At 46.9% G+C, this 18,533-nt stretch overlaps 1 protein-coding gene and 1 long non-coding RNA gene across 2 annotated transcripts in view; one reads left to right on the top strand and one right to left on the bottom strand.

Moving 5' to 3' along the window:
• PCDH15 (protocadherin related 15) overlaps positions 1-18,533 on the bottom strand; it is a 2,056,285-nt gene that overhangs the window by 1,090,363 nt on the left and 947,389 nt on the right. The window lies entirely within an intron of this gene.
• Positions 11,345-12,351, top strand: LOC115095714. The gene is made up of 3 exons (XR_003857855.1): positions 11,345-11,398; positions 11,522-11,548; positions 12,050-12,351. It is a non-coding gene; the product is annotated as an uncharacterized LOC115095714 (long non-coding RNA).

The following is an 18,533-nucleotide window of genomic DNA, read 5'->3' as shown; positions in this document are numbered from 1 at the left end:
CTTATCCCCATAGATTCAGAATGGGTGAAAAGCCTTAGCGAATCAGGCTGTAGTGCTCAAAGTAACAATTTAGAAACTTTCTCTCCATTTCTTTGTCTATTTAGATAAACAAACATATGTAAAAGGTTCAAATGTATGTTAAAACAATTCAACTGCATACCAACTACCTTCAGAGTGCATATTTTTTGAATGCTGCATGTGAAAATATGAGCAAATAATGCACGCATTCTTGAAGCATCCGCATGTAATCCACATTTTATTAAATATTATGGATGTGCATTCGTTTTCAATGCATTGGCAATCCGCAATGTATAAGTCCCTATTTGTTGTATTTGAGGGTTCGCAAAATGCATCGCAATCCTCCACGAATACAATATATCATATTAGTTTTAGGGATGTGAATCGGGCTTCGAACGACTGAAAATATCATACGATATTTTCAAAATCGTCAGAAATCGGGGGCTCCCCCAAAACGATAGGAAAATCCCACGAAATTGTTCGTGGGGGTTCTCTTATCGTTTTGGAGGAGGGCGGGAAAAACGGCACACAAAAATAACCCCTAAACCCACCTGACCCTTTAAAATGAATCCCTTAGCTTCCCCCACCCTCCCGACCCCCCAAAAAAGGTTTTACAGGTACCTGGTGGACCAGTGGGAGTCCCGGGAGCGATCTCCTGCTCCCGGGCCGTCGGCTGCCACTAATCAAAATGGTGCCGATGGCCCTTTGCCCTTACCATGTGACAGGGTATCTGTGCCATTCGCCGACCCCTGTCACATGGAGGGAGCACTGGATGGCCAGCACCATCTTTAAAAATGGCGCGGGCCATTCAGTGCTACTACCATGTGACAGGGGCCGGCCAATGGCACGGATACCCTGTCACATGGTAAGGGCAAAGGCCATCGGTGTCATTTTTATTAGTGACAGCCGACGGCCCGGGAGCAGGAGATCGCTCCCGGGACACCCACTGGACCACCAGTTACCTGTAAAAAGTTTTTGAGGGGGTCGGGAGGGTGGGGGAAGCTAAGGGATTTGTTTTAAAGGGTCGGGTGGGTTTTTTGTTTATCGGCTCGGGCGCAGCCGATAAACAAAACCGCGATCGGGCCAGACGAAAAAAAACACGATGTGAATCAGAACGGAATCAGAACCGATTCCGGTTCCGATTCACATCTCTAATTAGTTTCATTCTTTTGGCTCGCAGTGATTTCTTAGCGGCCGTTTGAAATAGGAGACAGAAAAATCCATCCCTTTCCTGTGAGTCATAAGTGACCTCACAGTCCTGTCATAGAGTGGGTCAGACAGGTTACAAGGAGACCAGAATGCAATCTATCAGAGCTAAGCATTTTCCTAATGCAGCCAATCACCACTCTCACTCAGTGCTCTGTGACGCTATTCCTGATGATGGAGCACTATTTATATGTTAAGCATGTCCACGCACTTTCTTTGCGGAGGTGGTCTGGGGAGGTGGTCAGGGGATGTTGGCTTTTAATGAGAGCTAGTCTGAGTGTCTCAAATCTATATTCAATTGCTAGCTACTTTGATAGAATTTTCCATTGAAAAAGATATTTGTTCGATTTGCCTGCAGTGCCAGCTAGCCATGTTTTTTTGACTGCACTTTTTTTTTATTGATCTGCGATGGTCTTTCTGTCTGTGCCACTGAGAGAAGCTGCTAGCAGTGGCATTTTTCTGTTTATTTTACTCCCTGGGGTAGGTTGCAAGCAGGATTTGGGTGTTTTGGGTGGGAGATATATTCAATTCCTAGCTACTTTGATAGAATTTTCTATTGAAAAAGATATTTGTTCATTTTTTGCTGCTGTGCCAAGCAAGCCATCCTTTATATTTAATGGCAGTTTTTGTTTTTTTTTAATTGAACTCAGGCTGCCTCTTTGTGCTCTTTTAAGCCAAGAAGACAGTGCACTAACTGGGCATTAGTGGGCATTGGGCAGTTTTACAGACTCACATATATTGGGACAGCAGTGCTCTCTGAAGCCAAATCCCAAGTGGGCCTCTTTTGTAGTTACAAGCTTGGTGTGTGCACATACAGCAGTCTCAGTTTTAGTGTATATCCAGGCACATCCTCATGGACCTGGGGGCAGTTAGCAGACTCACATATATTGAGACAGTGGTGCTCTCTGAAGCCAAATCCCAGTGGGCCTCTTTTGGAAATAATTCTTTTAATTGAAATCCCTAGTAGGCAGTGACATTAAATCCATAATGTCAGGGAAAGCTAGACATGGTCGAGTGATTGAGACTGGCAGAGGAGGCACTTCAAAATGTAGTGCCAGACCTCCATTAAAGTTAAAAAGGGACCTGTTCCAATCTAAAATCTCTGGAGGGGCAGGCAGTTCCATCCAGGAAAAAATGAAATTTAAAGATGATGCATTGCCACCACCTGTTTCTGACCCTGTAGTTTTGGAGGAGAGGGAAGGGGAGGCTGAGCCATGCAAGACTAAAGGGCGACACCCAAAAGCAGCAGTACAACAGCAGACTCGACTTAGCATTGACAATGTAGCACAGGCACTGTTTGCTTCTGATTCCGATGAAGACTCATCTTGTGTGGGATTCTCATCATCAGAAATGGAAGAAGTAATAGCTGAAGAAGGTTTAAGAGGATTTGTTAGTCCTGTCTTAGCCTCCACTTCAGTGCTACAGGGGAGAAATGGAACTGATGATGAGGAGGAGGAAGAGCAGTCAGTGCAGGCAGTGTGACAGAGTGTGACAGATGCCCCTAGCATTGCTTCTCAGGTTGCACCCACTACTTCAGCTCCAGTGCCAGCATCCACCCCGAAGGCTATAGAGAAGGGATCACAAAAGAAATCTGTGATCTGGAGCCACTTTAAAGTGATGGAGGACCCGTGTTTTGCTCAGTGCAATAACTGTTCCAGGGCTATTAGCAGAGGCAAGCAAATGGGACATCGCACTAATTTTGGCATGATGCATCATATGAAGAGGCAACACCCAACAATGGTACTGCCATCTGGGGATGGTGGCAGTACCAGTCAAGGGACCCCTTTTTCCAGGCAGCGTAAAGAGGTTGAAAAGGAGCAGAGTCACCCCATGTCCTCAGCCCCTTCTAGCAGTCAGGTGGCAGGCCAGAAGCCCCCTGCCATGTGGCAGAAGCGAAAACCCACCATGGAGGAAATGGGGTGGTGTTCAGTAACGCTATCCCGGGGAAGGAGGCAAGAAGCCTCAAAGGCTATAACCAGGAGCTTTGGGGAAATGATTGCCCTTGATGACCAGCCCTTATAGATAGTGGAGAATGTGGGTTTCAAGCATTTGCTGAAGGTCTTATTTCCAAATTACAAAGTCCTCTCCAAAACCACATTTAGCAGAAAGGTCATCCCCAGCCTATAAAACCAGTGTCGCAGTCACATCCAAGCGCTAAGGCAGAGGGGAGTGTGCATTTTACTTGCAATATCTGGACCACCATGAATGCTGAACACTCTTATCTCTCCCTGACAGCACACTGGTGGGACCTGGCTGAGGTAGGGGCAGGCAGCAGCTCTATTAGTGAACAAGTATCAGGGTGGAGGTGGGCTTTACTGCACATCCACCTGATGGACCAGGCCCATACTTCAGACAATATTCTAGCATGCATCAGACAGATGCTGGAGGGCTGGCAACTACACCAGTGAGACAGGAATCCTCAGGCAGGGTTCTTTGTCACAGATAATGGTGCAAACATGGTAAAGGTAATATACGACAGGCGCTTTCAGAACATCCAATGTTTTGCACACACTCTGCACCTGGTAGTGAAGTCAGCTCTGGGGTTAGAATCCAATCACCAAGAGAATGAATACCTGCATAGGTTAATACACAAGTGCAGGAACATAGCAGCACACTTCCACAGAAGTGTGAAGGCAGGGCAGGTTCTCCGACAAAAGCAGACTGATTTGGCCATGCCTCACAAGCGTCTCATTCAAGACATTGCCACCTGGTGGAATTCCACTTTTATGATGCTGTAGAGGTTAGTGGAGCTGCAGACACCCCTTCATGAACTTTCTGGTTCAATGAACATAGGTTTGCATAATCGCCTAGGGCATCATGATTGGTTAGTCATGAGTCAGCTGGTAAAAATCCTGCAGCCCTTCACGGAAGAGCTGAGTTCCAGAAGTGCCACCTTGGCTGACATCATCCCTATAGTTAATTTTCTGGAGGAAAATTTTGAGGGCTTTAAACAGGAAGAGGGAATGACAACTAAGGTGCTGCATTGTCTGGACTTTTTGCAGAAGCAGGTGCAAGAGAGATTAAGGCCTTTAACAGAAGACCACACATACATGCTTGCCACAGTCTGTGATCCCCGTGTGAAAGGGAAACTCACCCTACAGTCCAATTGTCTCTCATTTGTGAAGGACCTGTTGTTAGCAAAAGTCTATGAACAGGAGCACTATAGGCAGAGACAGATTAGACATGAAGCAGAGGAGGAAACAGTGACGGGCCTTTCAGAGAGTTGTGCTAGCCCAAGCAGGAGCAGCACTCTGTCAGCAACAGCTAGTACCTCCTCCTCCTCCACTTCAGTACACCAAAGGCATGTTGCTCATAAAGATTCATCTGTTCTGCTATGGGCTAGAGAGAAAGCAGCTGGCATGAGTGACTCTCTGCCGATCCAAGCAAAGGAGACACCAGCACAAATGTCAGTGACACGATATTTCTCAGAGCCCACAGAGGACATGCAGACAGATCCGCTGGCATATTGGGCTCACAAGTCCACTATCTGCCACACCTAGCCAAAGTGACTCAGTGATATCTGTCATGTCCACCAACCAGTGTGCCCAGTGAACGTGTCTTTTCAATGACAGGGGATATCATGAGCCCTCACCGCTCAAGGCTGGCACCAAAGTTGATGGAAATACTAGTGTTTTTGAAAATAAACATGGCTTTGCTTGGGTTTCCAAATTTTCACTGTGAATGGCAAGATGAATAAAAGCAATTGAAAGCCTTCCAGCAGCTCCAACTGTCTCCTATATTCCAGATAATATCAGCACATATACCTGACCTGTGCCAGTCCGTCCACTGTCCATGCCATTAGTCCTGACCTCAAATGCTGTGCCTGTCTGAGTTTAGTTCAAGTATTTCTAATTTCAGTTTCATGTATTTGTGCATCACTTCTTTCCAGAATATTCTTTTTCATGTTTTGCAACATTTGGAATGTAAGAACATAAAAATCTGACTTAAGATGTTTGAAGCTTGCATATTTCATATGCTCAATAGTTTTCATGACCTTTATAACATGGGCTATTTTCCCTAAATATTTATTAGGTGCCAACATTAATGTTTCTAGTGCCATAGAAAACTGGTGGTAGTTGCACTCTAGTTCATCCTCTGTGTTCCCATAGTTTACAGAGGCACTATGTAAACTACAAAGTCAACATAGGTTTATATTGCTGATTTGGACTTGAGTAGCAGTTTTCTAAATTCTGAGAGCTCTTCAAGTTCCTTTGTCATCTGCTGAATTGCATAAGTACAGTTAATAGCTTCTGGGTTTTCACTAGATGTCAATGGAACCACCACACTCTAGAGGCCAACGCATTCCAGGGAGTCCTTTCCTGCGCAAAGGAAAGGGAACTCTCCCCAGGTGCAGCCAGCCTATCTCTTAGCACCTTCTGACCCATGTTGAACTGCTGCTCACATGGAAACCTCCTAACATGTTGACGCGCCATGCTTGAAGGCTCGTGCTCCACTCTAGGGGCCAACTAATTCCAGGGAGCCCTTTTCTACGCAAAGAAAAGGGAACTCTCCCCGGGTTCATCCAGCCTATATCTTAACACCCGCTGACCCATGTTGAATCGCTGTTCACATGGAAACCTCCTCCGCCTCTGCATTGAATATTCTCATTTGTATATCTGCTACATCCACCAGATTTTAAAAGACCAGCGAGAGTTCACTAACCACCAATGGAAACACCTCACTCTGGGGGCGAACCCATTCTAGGTAGCCTATTCCTGCGCAAAGGAAATTCAACTCTCCCCGGGGCAAGCGTGTCTTGTCCCTATCAAAACCACAGGGTCCTAAGCCCAACCATGTAAGCATTTTCTTTTTTTTAAAGCCTTTTAATTTTTTTCTTACAACTCTTTATTTATAAACTTTTTATTGGCATACAATTACAATAAAGATAGAATAAATAGTAAACAAAGCATATTCATATTCATCAACAGCCAAGATGTAGCAAGACCTCAAAAAAAAATACTAAAAGGCCACACAGCTTTTCTGAGAGCAAATCAAATGAAAGTAAGAAAATATAGTTTTACAAGGTTACAAAATTCTTCTTAAAATATTGTAAAAGGAATAAAATGTGTGACTCACCCCTGTTATTTTTATTTTTATTTTTTAGACCAAGAAAATTTTACAAAGGGGCAAATTTCCAAAAGAAAAGGCAGCAAGATCATCACAGACAGAAAACCACTGCACAGTGATGTTGCGCCCATCAGTGCTAAATGGCTTCGCCCTGTTTGCCTCACCTTATTCACAGCTCCTCCTGCTTACCTAGGAAAGATGGCTACTGCCACATCTACAAGCCAACCTCTCCGGCATCCCCGGAACGGCTATGGTGCAGCTTCCCGCCATTCTCCTCCCAGGTACCTACTAGGGTGCGTGCGTGCGTGCCACCCACGTCTTTATTCCAACCTTGGCGCGAACCTCAGGGGCGTTCCTCCTTGCTGACATCACACCATCCGGGATTATATCCTATTCTAATTTGCTAGCTCATTGAGTTAGCAAGGACTCAAATCCATTCCTGTCTACACTGCTGCTTCCGTGCTGCCGCTGGAAGCTCTTTCTCTGCCCTTCAGGGTAACTACTAACCTGGGTACCCGCTCTTTGGGGGCCCTCTGCTTTATTTCAGGTGCCTTACAAGGAACAGGTACTCGCTCCTCGAGGACCTGCTCTCCCTGCCTCGGTGCCTGCACTTCCTTCTGCAACCTGGTGGAATCGCATATCTACAGCAAACACCTAGTGAGTACTCTCTCAGTCTATCTCATCCACACTATTTCCTTGCTGGGAAACCTACTTCGGAACCTTCCGATACCAACGAGGTAAGAAGGGCTCCCTCTGCCGAGGTCCCTGAAACTGCAACTACCAGACTGCCTCACTACTGCCACCTCTGGTGGTACTCTTCAAGCTGTATAATAAAGAACTAACTGTGTTTGTGCGTTCTGAGTCTAGCCTAGTACTGTGGCTCCTCACGGGGCTCCTCCCCATGGGCGTGGTCATCTGCCACAGTACCCAAAGATCCAACCAAACACCGCTCAACCATTACAAGTGATACAGTAGAAAAAAATTATTAAAGCATAACTTTTGATAATTATACCGATGATGACTGCGTTTCAGAGGGGATTGGTAAATAATTGTATATCAAGACCCTCTGAAAATGTACATGCAGAAAATGAACCATTGAATTGTGTGCAATTTGTGAGAAGGTGACGCCATGAATTAGAGACATTTAATGGTGTGCTTTATTCAGAGGAATTTCATTTTATTAATTTATATATAGAATAAACTCATAGATGTATGAGATATGCGGCAAGGCATACACCATGTTCTAAATGAAATAATTAACAGAGTTTCACCTGGTAATTATGTACAAGTGCATTTTCATTCTACACATTTTCATAATTCTATGTATTCTCAAAATGTGGTGGGAGAGTTTCCTGGGAACTTGCTCACCATCCACATACAGTGCAGCAAAATTAATACCGTTATGTTTAAAATTGAAGGGGTTTTTAGTGTAATTGCCACTGAAAGAATCGTTATCCACAAACTCTAACATGATAAGTTTGGTTAACTGACCCAGAAAGAGGTTTTTCTGCTTAGTTACACGGGCTCTGGCAGATATACTAAAGAGTTTCAGCCCTTCACAATCCACAGTGTATTCAGCATTAGCTTTTAGGAGAGCTTTTGTGTGCCCCAAATAGGGATGTGAATCGTGTCCTCGATCGTCTTAACGATCGATTTCGGCTGGGAGGGGGAGGGAATCGTATTGTTGCCGTTTGGGGGGGTAAAATATCGTGAAAAAATCGTTAAAAAATCGTGAAAAATCGAAAAATCGAAAAACCGGCACATTAAAACCCCCTAAAACCCACCCCCGACCCTTTAAATTAAATCCCCCCCCCTCCCGAACCCCCCCCCAAATAACTTAAATAACCTGCGGGTCCAGCGGCGGTCCGGAACGGCAGCGGTCCGGAATGGGCTCCTGCTCTGAATCTTGTCGTCTTCAGCCGGCGCCATTTTCCAAAATGGCACCGAAAAATGGCGGCGGCCATAGACGAAAAAGATTGGACGGCAGGAGGTCCTTCCGGACCCCCGCTGGACTTTTGGCAAGTCTCGTGGGGGTCAGGAGGCCCCCCACAAGCTGGCCAAAAGTTCCTGGAGGTCCAGCGGGGGTCAGGGAGCGATTTCCCGCCGCGAATCGTTTTCGTACGGAAAATGGCGCCGGCAGGAGATCGACTGCAGGAGGTCGTTCAGCGAGGCGCCGGAACCCTCGCTGAACGACCTCCTGCAGTCGATCTCCTGCCGGCGCCATTTTCCGTACGAAAACGATTCGCGGCGGGAAATCGCTCCCTGACCCCCGCTGGACCTCCAGGAACTTTTGGCCAGCTTGTGGGGGGCCTCCTGACCCCCACGAGACTTGCCAAAAGTCCAGCGGGGGTCCGGAAGGACCTCCTGCCGTCCAATCTTTTTCGTCTATGGCCGCTGCCATTTTTCGGCGCCATTTTGGAAAATGGCGCCGGCTGAAGATGACAAGATTCAGAGCAGGAGCCCGTTCCGGACCGCTGCCGTTCCGGACCGCCGCTGGACCCGCAGGTTATTTAAGTTATTTGGGGGGGGGGGGTTCGGGAGGGTGGGGGATTTAATTTAAAGGGTCGGGGGGGGGTTTTAGGGGGTTTTAGTGTGCCGGCTCACGATTCTAACGATTTATAACGATAAATCGTTAGAATCTGTATTGTATTGTGTTCCATAACGGTTTAAGACGATATTAAAATTATCGGACGATAATTTTAATCGTCCTAAAACGATTCACATCCCTAGCCCCAAATGCTTTTACTCTCCTTACAAAGAGGGTTGCAGTTAAATAAGGATTTGTATTGGTCATCAGTATATCTGCTCATTAAACAGAATGTATCTTTATTCTGCGTTAGTTTAATTTTCACATCCACACCATTTATGAGCAGCTTGTCTTGGAAAAACACATCTCTATGTAAATGTAGCTCTACTTTATGGCTAGCTGCTGTAAAATAAGCTCTTTCAGTAAAACCAACATTATGGATCCCCAATTCTCTCACTTTGTGGTTTTTGGCTGTGTCTTTATAAATCACACCACTTGAAAACTGTGTTTTGAGAGGTCCTTCACCATAATTGAGAAGCAGCTCTATGAGGGCTCTGTAAGGGTAGCAGTTGTTGCTCTGACTAATGAGTCGATCTCCAAGAGTGAAATCCAGCTTGCTAAAAATAGAGGCCACCAGATAGTTCACAAGTGCTTCTTTGGCTCCTATGTCAAGATCTGCCCCATCTTATTTTCCAATTTTACAGGTCAGGTACATTGTTATTTAAATCTAGGTCATCCTCGCCATGTCCAGCTAATTAAAAATCTAAAGGGGCTGTTTCTGAAAAGGCAGATTATGGTGGAATTTACACAGAAATACATTTTTCGATGCTGATTTGAGTGGGGGCTAGTTGAAACAGATCCATTTCTGATTTCAAGCATTCCCTAGACCCCTGATGTACAAATGCCATAGTACTTTAGAATATATCATACTTCCTGGTGGAGAGGTTTCTCTTCTTAGACTTGTGTCTAGGCTTCTGAGACTTGGCACATTTGGGCTACTTTCTTTTAAAAGGTTCAGGAGGCCTCTGTTGATTGGTTCTCTTTCTTTTAACAGCTCTTCTAATCACCACTAATCCTGACAGCACAGTGTTGTTATTCATTTTATTCAGAACAGCGGTTGTGACACAGCCAATAACATCTTTGGCGATGTTTTTTGCTGCACTTTTCACATGAGGTTTAACAATTTCAAAACCCATTCTTAAAAAAGGTATTGCTTTTCTAAAGAGACTACAAAACACACCGCCTACCCCCAAACCATACATGACCGGAGCCTCGTAATACGCCAAAAGCCCGGGCCTGGCTGTGCTACATAATAATTTCTGTATGCGCTGGTGTCACCATGATTTTGGCAGGACGGGGTATGGTATACCACTGTGATCAAGAGGATAGGAACATACTGCCATGTGAAACACAGTAAAAACATTTATACTGCTGCAGGCAAGAGGATAGGAACGTACGTACTGCCATGTGAAGCAAAAGAAAATCTGTACTATGGTAAAAGGGAAAAAGTAGCCCTCAAGAAGCAAAACCCACAGGAAAGCAGCGACCTCAGGGAAAGTACAGAAAGAGAAATAGGAGAAAAATATGTTAACATCACGGGCACAACAAACAAAACAGAGGGAGGTTGTAACATCTGTAACATAGATCCAAATAAACCCCAGGAGAAATGTGTTTATCTCATAAAAACCTTAAAGTGAACCACAGGAGCACCGACCACCTTCCACTAATTGCACATTGCCTGCTGGCCACACCATGTGTAAGGCGTGTGCATTTTCACTTTCATTAATAGCATTTACTCATCCGGTCTCAGGTCATATTTATGCTCTACATTTCTCGTCTGACTGTTCAACAAAGGGAGTTATGTATGCCATTTACTGCCCCTGTGCCCTCCTTTATGTTTGGCAAACATCTTGGATGATTCAGACTTGTTTATATGAGCATTGCTCCTGCCTACATCTGGTTAGACATTGGTCAAGTGCCCAACACTCTCTTGAAGACCTTGACTTTCTTGTTATTGCAGTCTATCACCTCCAAACCTGCGGCGGGAAACTTGCACAATATCTTCTGCAACAGGTACAAAGATGGATACACCGTCTAAATGCTGTAGACCTCGTGGGCTTAATGTAACAATTGAGCGGTCCATATTCTTTTGAAGTCTCTGTTTAACTATTTTAATGTGATTTTATTTTGCAGCTTCATTACCTCATTTGGCTCTCTGCATTTTTGCTCCCTGATTAATACTTATTCCTCCACCTTGGTCCCTGTATGCTATTTTTCTATATTTTTATTTTTATTTCCCCTTTTTATGTTTTCAAATTTCTCTCCATTAGGTTTACTGGCTTCAATCTGGCACTCATATTTGTTTACCTGACTGTATCTTACCACTACCTACTATTGTTTTGCTACTTCTCTCTCTGAATTCATCTCTGACTGTTTTCAAGTATCTGCTACTGAACTCTCTGCTGTATCATGTGACCAACATTTTTGGCACAGTTTTTACAGCAGACTGTATTTAATGCAACAGAGGGGCACAACAGTCTGAATGCTGCTCTCGGTGGTTCACTTTAAGGTTTTTCTGAGGTAAGCACGTTTCTCCTGGTGTTTATTGGATCAATGTTACATGCGGTACATCCTCCCTCTGTCTTATTTGTTGTGCCCGCAATGTTAAAATATTTTTTTCTCCTGCTATTTCTCTTTCTATAGATTTCATCCTTCTGAAGTTTCCGTGAGGTAAGTGTTGCTTTCCTGTGGGTTTTGCTTCTTGTGGGCTACTTTTTCCCTTTTACCATAGTACAGATTTTATTTTGCTTCACATGGCAGTACATTCCTATCCTCTTGCCTGCAGCAGTATAAATGTTTTTACTGTGTTTCACATGGCAGTATTTTCCTATCCTCTTGCCTGCAGTGGTATAAATGTTTATAAATGTTTTTACTGTCCCACTATAGACTACTTGAAGCACTATTTATTGTACATACAAATTGTGTGCCATTTTAATTTTGCTTTATCTGTTTCAATTATCCTCAGTTTTTCTTTCTTATAACTATTATTGCCTTTCAAAGCCATTGTTTTTGGTAGACCTGCTTTCTCTAATCGATTGATGATTATGAACAAGACTTTTTGACATTACACCAAAGTATTTTTACTATTTTGAGTGTTACCTAATAGAATTTCTTAATGTTTTTGTTTCCTGTATTTGGCATAATGTTCATTCTGCCTTTTCTTTTTCTCAGTCTGTTCACTGTTGGTATATTAGATCTCTTCACATTCTTGATTCTCCCTGCTGGCTGTAAACCTATGCAAATTAATGCCCGCTGCTTTTATGGCAAGTGTTAGCCTCCATTATATACTATTTACTACATTTTGCTCTCTGCTGAGGTTTGTCTACTGTGCTACATTTGTGTCCATATTTATGCATTTTTGTTTTTATCTTTTATTTGTAGATTTGATCCCTCCTGACACAGTTAAATGAAGCACGGTCTGTGTCGGGGGACTGTGAACACTTCTCACCGAGATGTTGTCTTTTCTAAGTGAATAAAGCATTTCTTTTGAACAGCTTTTGAAATTTGTGGACTTGCACTTTTTACAAATCGCTACTATTGGGTTATTTATAGGGATGTGAATCGTTTTTTGACGATTTAAAAAAATCGTCAGATATTTTTTAAATCGTCAAAAATCGTTATGAGTCGCGATATAATAGAAATTCCCCCGATTTATCGTGAAAAATCGTAAATCGGGGGAGGGGGGAGGGCGGGGAAAACCGGCACACCAAAACAACCCCTAAACCCACCCTGACCCTATAAAACTAATCCCTTACCTTCCCCCACCCTCCCGAACCCCCCCAAAAATTTTACGAGTACCTGGTGATCCAGTGGGGGCGTGGGGACTGATCTCCCGCTCTCGGTCCATCGGCACCATTTTGGCTGCCACTCAAAAATGGCGCCGATGGCCCGATAAAAAAAAACCCCACCTGACCCTTTAAAAACTACCCACCCCACCTGTTATGTAAGTGGACCCTTGACCCAGAGTAAAAGTCACCCACCTGAGGAATCTAGGTGCCTTTCGACTCTGGAAGTGGAAGTCCCGGTACAAGAACCCCTCAGTACCCTATGCTAGCTTCAGCATGAACGGGGTACAGGCCAACGACAACCAGGTACAGCGTCCTGGTACCAGGCAGGGGTCAGTGTCCAGTCCGAAGGTCCGGGTAGACCGCAGGTAAGGCAAGGTCCAAGTCCAATCCGGGGTCCAGGCAGGCAGCAGGCAAGCAAGGTCAAAGTCCAATCCGAGGTCCAGGCAGACAGCAGGTAAGCAAGGTCCAAGTCCAATCCGAGGTCCAGGCAGGCAGCAGGCAAGCAAGGTCAAAGTCCAATCCGAGGTCCAGGCAGGCAGCAGGTAAGCAAGGTCAAAGTCCAATCCGAGGTCCAGGCAGGCAGCAGGTGAGCAAGGTCAAAGTCCAATCCGAGGTCCAGGCAGGCAGCAGGTAAGCAAGGTCAAAGTCCAATCCGAGGTCCAGGCAGGCAGCAGGTAAGCAAGGCAAAATCAGGCAGGCAGGAGTCAAACAACCAGGGAACCGCAAACAGGAACAAACCACCAGACCTAATTGCAAAGGCAATCAGCCCTACACTGCAAGGGGTTTAAATATCCCTCCCTGCTGACGTCCTCTTCCGGGGCCGGCCCCTCTTCCGGGTACCAGCCCCTTTAAGGGGCGGGGCCGATCGCGGGCATGACGACGCTGCTTCCCGGATGTCGGCCATCTTGCTGCCGCGGCCCGTGCGCCGCGGACCGCGGGGAAGGGGACCCGAGCTGGCCCGGCTGGCGAAGGTAGGGGAGCCCGGTCGCGTGCAAACGCGATCGGGGTTCACAACAGTACCCCCCCCCTTACGTCCCCTCCTGGACGGACCGGGTTTCCCAGGATGCATCCGATGAAAGTGAAGAAGCAACGATTTATCCAATATATTCGCCACCGGCTCCCAGGAGTTTTCCTCAGGGCCAAAGCCCTCCCAGCTGATCAAGTACTCCCACCGTCGATGGTGGCGCCGAATGTCCAGAATCTCACGGACTTGATAGATGGCATCCTCAGCGGACTCGACGGCGGGGGCCGGACCCGGGGTCGTATGGAAAGGAGAGGAAGTCAGAGGCTTCAATAGAGACACGTGGAAGGAGTTGTGGATTCGAAGACTAGCAGGAAGCCGGAGGCGGTAGGTTACCGGACCCAGACGTTTACTGATAAGGAAAGGTCCGATGTACCGGGGAGCCAGTCGCATGGAAGGAACCCGGAGACGCAGATGACGAGTGGAAAGCCAAACCCGATCTCCCGGAAGAAAGAGCGGAGCGGGACGGCGATGCTTGTCAGCCATCCGTTTCGCTGCCGCGGCAGCCCTGTGCAGGCGAGCGTTGGTGGTGACCCAAAGTTCATGTAGGAGTTGAGCCGAAAGTTGAGCAGCAGGAGAAGCTACCGTAAGAGGGAGAGGTAGTGGAGGGCGAGGTTGTTTACCAAAAACAATTTGAAAAGGAGAGTGTCCAGTGGCAGAATGTACATGCGAATTATGAGAGAATTCGGCCCAGGGGAGAAGGCTGGCCCAATCATCCTGACGGTGGTTCACAAAAAGGCGTAAGAATAATTTTAATCCCCTATTGACCCGTTCAGCCTGACCATTCCCCTGCGGATGGAAAGCAGTGGTAAAGTCCAATTGGATGCCGAACTTCTGACAAAGCGCGTTCCAGAATTTGGCCGTGAACTGAGGTCCCCGGTCAGAAGTGATGTGAAGAGGAAGGCCGTGAAGTCGAAAAATATGTGAGGTGAAGAGATCCGCCAATTCGGGAGCCGAAGGCAATTTGGGTAAAGGCAAAAAGTGGACCATCTTAGAAAAACGGTCGACAACGACCCAGATGACCTGGTGCCCCCCAGAGGGAGGCAAGTCGACTACAAAGTCCGTGGAAATGTGGGTCCAGGGCTCTTGGGGGGGTGGAAGGGGCTGGAGGAGACCCCAGGGTCGACCCGGCAACGGCTTCTGCTGAGCACACTTTGGACAGGAGGAAACATAGGCTTGTACATCCCCCTTCATCCGGGGCCACCAGTAGTAACGAGCAAGTAGTTCCCAGGTTCGTGCTTTCCCGGGGTGTCCAGCAGATAACGAATCATGAGCCCATGAAAGTACTTTGGGGCGTAGTCTGAGAGGCACTACAGTCTTTCCGGGTGGCACTGTCTCAGTGACCGCTAGCGTAAGTTTGGCGGGATCGATAATGTGTTGCAGAGTCTCTGGTGAATCTTCGACCTCGAACGATCTGGATAGGGCATCCGCTCGCCCATTCTTTGCTGCTGGACGATACCGGAGGTTGAAGTCAAAACGTGAGAAGAATAAAGACCAGCGGGCTTGGCGGGGGTTGAGATGCTGAGCTCTGTTAAGATATTCCAAATTCTTGTGGTCAGTAAAAATGGTGATGGTGTGTTGCGCCCCCTCCAGCCACTGTCTCCATTCCTCCAAAGCCATCTTGATGGCCAGCAATTCTTTATCACCGATACCATAGTTCTTTTCTGCGGGTGAGAACTTACGAGAGAAAAAAGAACAGGGAAATAGTGCCCCTTGATCCGAACACTGGCTGAGGACAGCCCCCACAGCTACCTCGGATGCGTCCACCTCAACGATAAATGGACGATTGGGGTTAGGATGATGGAGACATGGTTCTTGTAAAAAGGCCATCTTGATATCCTTAAATGCTTGTATTGCCTCTGGAGACCATCTCTTGGTATCAGCCCCCTTTCTGGTCAAAGCGGTAATCGGAGCTATGATGTGAGAATAATGTGGGATAAAGTTCCGGTAAAAATTGGAAAACCCAAGAAATCGCTGTATGGCTCGAAGTCCCTTGGGCTGTGGCCAGTCTCGAATACTGGCCAGTTTCTCTGGATCCATCTGAAACCCCGTGGTGGATATAATAAATCCTAAGAAAGGTATTGATTGTTTCTCGAAGAGACATTTCTCAAGTTTCACAAACAGCTGGTTCTCTCTGAGACGTTGTAGGACTCGTTTAACATCTTTGCGGTGTGTGTTCAGATCCTTGGAGTAAACGAGGATATCATCAAGGTATACAATCACTTGTTTATATAGCATGTCACGAAAAACTTCGTTCATAAGGTTTTGAAAAACCGCAGGTGCGTTACACAATCCAAAAGGCATGACTAAGTATTCGTAGTGGCCATTACGAGTATTAAAAGCGGTCTTCCACTCATCTCCAGGCTTAATTCGGACCAGGTTATATGCTCCCCGCAAGTCCAGTTTCGAGAAAATTTTTGCATCGTGCAATTGGTCTAGTAATTCAGGTATCAGTGGAAGAGGGTAACGATCCTTGCGAGTGATGGCGTTAAGACCCCTGTAATCTATACATGGCCGTAATGACCCGTCTTTCTTGGGTACAAAGAAAAACCCCGCACCTGCCGGGGATGTGGAAGGACGAATAAATCCTCGGGATAAATTCTCCTTAATGTAATCTGACATGGCCTGGGACTCTGGCCCCGAGAGTGGATAAATTCGCCCCCTGGGAGGAATGGTGTCCGGGAGTAAGTCTATAGCGCAATCGAACCTTCGATGACAGGGTAAAATCTCTGCTTTTTCTTTAGAAAAAACGTCCACAAATTCGGCATATGGTGGTGGTAAAGTCAGCTTCGTGGTGATTACTGGAATTGCAGGTTGATGAGTCCATTGGATGCAAGTCCCATGGCATTCTGGACCCCATGCCGCAATTTGGAGAGTACTCCAATCAATCGTAGGGGAATGTCGTTGTAACCAGGGCAGACCCAGTACCACTGGGTGGATGGCTTTTTCCAGGACAAAAAAAGAAATCTTTTCTTGATGCAACAATCCAGTGAGGAGGAGTAAAGGGGTAGTGCAGGAGGTAATCCGTCCAGGAAGGTTCTCACCACGGATGGAGGAAATGAATAGTGGTGTCTTACGAAGGTAAGTCGGAATCTGTAATTGATGGACCAGTTCTGCCAGAATGAAGTTTCCTCCGGCACCGGAATCAACCAGGGCCTGGGTGGTGAAAGGTCCTGTCTCACATTGAAGTGTCACTGGTACAACAAATTGAGGAGCAGGATTACTCCCTAGGGTCTGCCCCTCCGAGACTCCTAGGACCGGTAGTTTCCCGGGCGCTCGGGACACTGAGCCAGAAGGTGTCCTCGGTTACCGCAGTATAGGCACAGCCCCAGCCTCCTTCGTCGTTGTTTCTCCTCAACCGTCAGCCGACTTCTTCCCAACTGCATGGGTTCATCCTTTGTCTCCGGTGGAACTTCGGCCGTGCCGGGAGTTACCAATGGACGGGAGAAATTGGGAGCCAAGGAAAATAGTCGGCGAGAGGTTCTTGTTTCTCTGGCCCTCTGTTGGATTCGTCGATCGATACGGCCTGCCAAGTCGATTAAGGAATTTAGATCCTCCGGAAGATCTCTACCCGCAAGTTCGTCCTTGATGCGAGGAGATAGGCCTTCAAGAAAAATGCCCCTGAGACAGTCCGATTGCCATCCTAACTCGGAGGCCAGTGTCCGAAATTCAATAGCAAAATCTGCCAAGGTACGGGAACCTTGGCGCAGATTTAGTAGTTCTGATGAGGCTGTGGCCAGTCTTCCGGGTTCATCGAACACCTGGCGGAATGTAGTCACGAACCGAGACAAGTCATTCAATATGGGGTCTGTCCTCTCCCAGAGAGGGGATGCCCAGGCCATGGCCTTCCCATCGAGCAAAGAGATAATAAAAGAGGTTTTCGTCTGGTCATTGGGGAATTGTTGTCCTTGTAACGAAAACCTTATAAAACACTGGTTAAGAAATCCTCGACATAACTTGGCCTCCCCGGAAAAGCGAGGAGGAGCGGGCAAGTGAGATACTGAAGCATGAATAGTTGGTGGAGGTGGTGCTGGAACCGCAGCCTCGGCTCCATGGGGTCTTTCCAGATGCCGAGCTAACCGATCCACCGTGGCTGTTAGTGCCTCCAAGCTCAATTGTTGTTGTTGTTGCTGCTGACGTTGCTGCATCAATTGCTGGGCGAGGCCTGGGATTGCCTGAAGACCGGACAGGTCCACTGGGTCCATGGCCTTTGCAATCTGTTATGTAAGTGGACCCTTGACCCAGAGTAAAAGTCACCCACCTGAGGAATCTAGGTGCCTTTCGACTCTGGAAGTGGAAGTCCCGGTACAAGAACCCCTCAGTACCCTATGCTAGCTTCAGCATGAACGGGGTACAGGCCAACGACAACCAGGTACAGCGTCCTGGTACCAGGCAGGGGTCAGTGTCCAGTCCGAAGGTCCGGGTAGACCGCAGGTAAGGCAAGGTCCAAGTCCAATCCGGGGTCCAGGCAGGCAGCAGGCAAGCAAGGTCAAAGTCCAATCCGAGGTCCAGGCAGACAGCAGGTAAGCAAGGTCAAAGTCCAATCCGAGGTCCAGGCAGGCAGCAGGCAAGCAAGGTCAAAGTCCAATCCGAGGTCCAGGCAGGCAGCAGGTAAGCAAGGTCAAAGTCCAATCCGAGGTCCAGGCGGGCAGCAGGTGAGCGAGGTCAAAGTCCAATCCGAGGTCCAGGCAGGCAGCAGGTAAGCAAGGTCAAAGTCCAATCCGAGGTCCAGGCAGGCAGCAGGTAAGCAAGGCAAAATCAGGCAGGCAGGAGTCAAACAACCAGGGAACCGCAAACAGGAACAAACCACCAGACCTAATTGCAAAGGCAATCAGCCCTACACTGC

Source organism: Rhinatrema bivittatum, chromosome 7 (assembly GCF_901001135.1).
Source record: "Rhinatrema bivittatum chromosome 7, aRhiBiv1.1, whole genome shotgun sequence".
NCBI classification, from domain to species: domain Eukaryota; kingdom Metazoa; phylum Chordata; class Amphibia; order Gymnophiona; family Rhinatrematidae; genus Rhinatrema; species Rhinatrema bivittatum.
The sequence above is the reverse complement of the archived record's forward strand: the minus strand, read 5'-3'. Positions and strand labels throughout refer to the sequence as shown.